General features: G+C 33.1%; 1 pseudogene; it reads left to right on the top strand.

The window, feature by feature from the left end:
• Positions 1–1,574: 1,574 nt before the first annotated feature.
• LOC129321831 (L-tryptophan--pyruvate aminotransferase 1-like) lies at positions 1,575–5,539 on the top strand (annotated as a pseudogene).
• The last annotated feature ends 373 nt before the right edge of the window (positions 5,540–5,912 follow it).

The raw sequence follows: 5,912 nt of genomic DNA, 5'->3' as shown, positions 1-5,912 counted from the left end.
TATTGAATTAGATTCTAGTATTGTTAGTTGGAGAGTTAATTCTTTGAAAAACGCTTACAAAACATGTGTGAAGAAAAGCCAATTGGAGAGGAAAGATGATGGTCAATAAAGTGATAATTTAAGCTAAGCTCAAATAAGTTTAAAAAATTTAGGCTGGACTCAATAAAATAATCAAGTTTTTAATGTCTGGGCCTATTTAGATTGGCTGAAACAGCCATACAAAATTCGTGCCCTAAATAGTCAAATAAAAAATTATTTTTTAAAAAATATATATGTATCATATATTAAATATCACTCAGTATTTTAAATTTTATTTGATTTTATGCCTACAGATCATATATCTAAGTACACGATTGTAGATACACATTATTACATTTTAATCTATAAAATATTTAAAAAATATTTAAAATATATTTCAATATTAATTTTTAAAATTTATAATTATTTTAAAATAAAAATTAAATTTTATTTTAATAAGATTTAAAAATAATTCAATTAAAGCATTAAAATTTGGTCAAAATGGACTCGAAGAAATTAAAATCGAGCTTTGCTATTCAATCTTTTCTATAGCTTGAATTGAATTACTGGCTACTGGTCATGGCGGAAAGGGGCTGCTGGTTAGACATTAAAAAGAATTTGGGCTTCAAATGGGAACCCAAAAATTTTGGACCAGGATTCTCAAAATTTTTGGTCGTAGATGTTTTAAATTTTCTTCTTTTTTTTACTATCCTGCTAAGTTTCATGCATGATTCGACATGCAAAACGGAAGGGGCCTACAAAAGCGGTTCATGATCCCAGCTAATTAATAATTAAGTAGTCCCACTGAAACTGAAACTTTGAAACTTGGGGTTAAAATTTAAAAAAAAAAAAAAAACCTCGAAACTATAACTTTTTTCTTTTTCTGGCATTTGATGTTTTTAAATTAATAAAAATATCATTCAGCTTTTTTTCAAAAAATTAATCACAGATAAAAATTAATAATAAGTTTTATTAAAAAAAAGTTATATTTTTATTTTAATAATAACTTATTTTATAGTGGTCCTCATCTGTGATTAATTTTTTGGGAGAGAACTGGATCTGGTTTTCTCATTTAAATAAATCAATTTAATGGTTCGGACGGTTTTAGAAAAAGACATGCCAGTTCAAACGAGTTACTGTGAGAAGGCGTTAATTCCCAAGCATTCATTTTGACTCTAAATTGTGACTTCCCAGACACCCACAAATTAAATTTCCTAAGCCAAACACAAAGAAAGAGGAAGGGAAGAGGGAGAAAAGCTTCTTTCACTTTGCTACAATCTCCTGTTGAAGATGCTGACTCTATCCACAAGTCCTTCCATGGTACGTAATATTTTTACTCTCTTTTGAGGTTTTCTATGCTTTTTTAATGCTATCACTACTCATCATCACGTCAATAAGTATGCATATAGAAAATGACAAATAATAAATAAGCAATTTTACAAGTACTATCGTGTAAAATAACAAGCATGATAGTGAAAACTGACGAGCAGGGTTATTTTCGTCTTTTCCATTCAATCTCACGTTAGGGACTTCAGAACACTTTCAAAATTCTTTGTTCCTTTTTCGTAATCATGAGTATTCAGCAATCCTAAAATGTGATTTTCCCATATAAAAGAGGCTGAATGGTCAGGTGTCAACAAAAATAATCTTAAGGAGGAAAAGAAATCAAAGACAAAAAGACTGTGATGAAGAGCTTAGTTGCAGACAGGACAAACATTTTCGACAGTTCAACAATGGTGGCAAATCTTCCCGCTGTTTCTCTGGACAAAAATTGCTTTGGCTTGTCCTCCTCTACTGATACCCAAGCTTCTCGTCCAAACTACTCCTCCATCCTTAGTCTCGACCGGTAAGGAATTTACACACACACACACACACACACGGGATAGTTTCTGGTTTTATTGATGTATATGCTTGGGTTAGTGATTATATATATATATATATATGAGTGAATTGCAGAGGAGATAAAATGATGTTGCAGTCGTATTGGAGGAAGAGGAGCGAGGAGTGTACGGTGGTGATAAAGGGTTGGGAGTTTGTGAGTTATGCGAGCGATTGGAGGAGTGTGTGTTGGTTCATGACGCCGGAGCTCCGAGACGCCATTAAAAGGCTTCATGCTTTGGTTGGCAACGCAGAGACTGAAGATAGTCAAATTGTGGTTGGCAATGGCGCTACGCAGCTCTTTCAGGCTGCTCTCTTCGCTCTATCTTCTTCTTCATTCTCTTCTGATAAACCTATTAATGTCGTCGCTGCTGCTCCTCATTATTCGGTCAGCTTTTCTCTCTCTCCCCCCCCCCCTCATGCAATATTGACAGTTAGAAAACTACAGCTTTCTAAAAAAGATATCTGATTTGTTTTTTCTAGGTTCATTTTTCATTTACTTTCTAAAAAAATCAAGTGACAATAGATGTGTTTGGTTTTGATTCATCATAGGCGGTTACTATATGAATATATGAAAAAGGAGGGAAAAAAATTGGAATCATTAGATGGCAAATGTTACAATACTGAAACTACTCAAATAAAGAACACGGTTTCATTCATTGTGTGATAAAATCATGAACGTTCATTTAATCAAATGCTCTCAAATTGAAAAAAACTTGAGAGTAAATTTTAAAGGATTTTGATCTCTAGATATATATATATATATATATATATATATAACCCCTCTCATACAATCTCACGGTTAATCAAGGTTAACATAGAAGGCTCGCCCAGTGCTAATGATTCTAATATGCTGCATGGTAATTGCAAATTCATGTTTTGAGGGTTGTAAATAAGAGTATTGAAAGTGTTGATATGTTTTTCTTAACAAACTAGCAAATTTCACTTATGAATTCTTATTTTGATAATTGTAAATCGTGAAATAAAGAAGTGGACTTTTAAATCAATTTATTTAAAGATTATTAATCTTTATTTCAAATTTATAATTTTTTATTAAATTTAATTTAATTTTTTTAATCTTTTACTTTCATTCTACGTACCTGATCAACTTGGCGTGTTGGGAAATGGCGCCTCGCTGAGTGACAACCTCCCTTTCCTTATCCTCAGTCACAACTACTTTCCAGCTTTTGTCCTTTTTATACTTTTATTTTATTTCTTATAATTTTCTGTGGACCTGTGTGACCTTGGTGATAGGACTGCACAAAAAGACTGGACGGCACTGGACTTCACCTACCCGAAGTCCGGTCTCCTTCATGAAAAAGACTGGGATAGGCAGAAAATATAAAACAGAGAGAGAGAGAGAGAGAGGGATTAGCAGAAAAAAAATAGAGGGAGAAGAGAAAAGTTTAGAGAGGAGGGAAACAATACTTCTTATTTAATTAAATATACATTTAAATTAATTCAATGAGTTGATATATTATTTATAGTTTTCAACCTAACCTTAAAAATAAGTGCATAAAATCTTAAATTAAAAAAAAGATAGCTATAAATATTAAAAGATAATAATAATTTAAATTAAAATAAAACATTTTTTATTAATGCCAAAGTAAAATTTTTTATCTTTAAATCTTTAATATCCTTCTAATATCTTCTTTTTATTTTTTTTTTTCTTTCCATCACGAAATTTCCACCACCATAACCTCCACCGTTGCCGTCATATCCCTCCTTACATTTGTTTCTTTTTGTTAAAGCATACTTTAACGATAGAAAACTTCACCGTTAACCTTCACTATTGATGTCACCTATCAACATGAATCGCTCTAATATTGTCAACCATCGATTATTAGTTGTCGCCGTCGACCATTACCTAGCATCTGTCACCATATCGTCTTCTAGCTAGCCACGGCTATCACCAAAAGTCAACATCTCATTGGCCACTGTCATAAATCACACCACCACCACTGCCAGTCTCTAATGCTGATAAACTCTAATTACTAATATCATCCATTTGTTTAAGAAATTAAAAAAAAAAATCAATTATTGGGTTTCTTAAAAGAATTGCCTAATCTTAATTTCTAAGACAATTTTTGTGCTCAAGATTCTTCAAATGATAACATGTTAATGGTGATGAGGCATGCAATTATTACTAATGTGACAAAGATGTTTAGTAATAATAAAATTTTTAATTAATGAATAGACTATATATAATTGTAGAGAGTAATTCTTTAATGAAAAGATCACGGAGAGCTTAACCTCAGTTGTCAAAACTTCAGAGGCAAAAAACTAACTTTTCTTAATCATTTCCTTTTTCCTATTTGGCATATTCATGCTTAGCACATCTCGATGATAATATTGCTATAAAGTATAAACCTATATTTCTTAAACCTTGTCTTTTCTTTTAATGGGGTGGCTTTTGAGAGAAATCAATTTTCATGGGAACATTATCTACAACTTGCGCGTGAGTGCAGGGGTTCCCAGAGGAGACAGATATACTGCGCGCTCAAGCCAATACAAGTGGAGTGGGGACGCAATGAAGTATGACAAGAATGAAGCACACATAGAGATAGTGACGTCTCCGAATAACCTAGACGGCAGTCTCAGAAGTACACCAGTGGTGATGAACAACGAATGTGGACGTGAAGGCAAGCTGATTCATGACCTTGCTTTTTACTGGCCCCACTACACTGCTATTACTCACAAGGCCAATCATGACCTCATGATCTTCTCTCTCTCCAAGTGTACTGGTCATTCTGGTTCTCGCATTGGGTACGTTCGTAATATCACTTATCTTCATATGCTGTGTATAGGCAATAGGTTTAGGTAACTTTGGTTTTGTGTTGTGAAGGTGGGCTATTGTGAAAGATATAGATATTTCGAAGAAGATGACGAATTTGTAGTGAAGAGCTCCATTGGAGTGTCGAAAGAATCCCAGACTCGAGCTGCTAAAATAATGGAAGTTCTATGTGATAGCTATCAGAATTCCAAACTCGGGTCTAAGGAATCTGATGAGTTGTTCTTTGAGTATAGTAGACGCCTTTTGAAAGAGAGGTGGGAGAAACTGAGGGAAGTCATCAACGAAAATGGTGATTTCATTTTAGCCAATAAGTTTTCTCAGAGAGGCTTCTGTAACTTCAGCAGTAAATCATCCGAGACTCATCCTGGTACTTTTATTTTTAGCTTCAATTGTTCAGTTTAATTTTTATATATGTGTGTGTGTGTAACGTGACGTTCAACTCTCTAATATGGTAGTGCTGGCTTTTTATTGCGTTCAATTTATAATACATATGTTAAATGTTGGCTTTTCTTGATACAGCTTTTGCATGGTTGGTGTGTAAGAAGGACGAAGACTGTGCGAGTTATCTGGAAAAGAATTGAAAGTTGTTGCTAGAAGTGGGAATCGATTTGGATATGATCCAAAATATGCAAGAACTGACATGTTGACCACAGGAGACGCGTTTGAAGAATTCATAGAGAGGCTATCAAATATGAAAGAGACTAATTATTGCATGTAGTACGTCAAAGGGCGGAAATTAATGTTTGTAAGGAAGTCCAAGTCCAACCTTCTTGGATGTTTGATGATGCGAAGGGTTTGTGTTGTTCAGTTGTTATGAATAAATAAAATTTAAGAGAGAGGTTATGTTAATGTTTTACTGCCAATCTTTGCTTTCCCTAGAATCAAACACCACATATTTGCCTAACATGCATTAGTCTTAATTTTCTTTTTTTTTTCTGTTAGAAAGAAAGAGACTCCTAATTTTTTTCCTTCTTCTACTAACTAGCTAGATTCTATAATTGTTAGTAAGATTTGACCAGCCCTTTCATAGCTCAAACCCATAAATCCTTATACATTAATTGGTCATGTTTTTCAAATCCGACCCCTTTGATAGGGCCTAGGATCAGACCCAAAGCACGCATAATTTTTTAATTCAAATTTCTAAATAGATAATACACAATTTAATAAATTATATCATTTTCATGTATTAATTCAAAATGAAAATAAAATAAACAATTTCAAT

The sequence above is a fragment of the Prosopis cineraria genome, unplaced genomic scaffold, assembly GCF_029017545.1.
Source record: "Prosopis cineraria cultivar Desert tree isolate PC_DT_omini unplaced genomic scaffold, ASM2901754v1 PC10, whole genome shotgun sequence".
Taxonomy (NCBI): domain Eukaryota; kingdom Viridiplantae; phylum Streptophyta; class Magnoliopsida; order Fabales; family Fabaceae; genus Prosopis; species Prosopis cineraria.
Note: the sequence above shows the minus strand (reverse complement) of the source record. Positions and strands in the feature narration are given on the sequence as shown.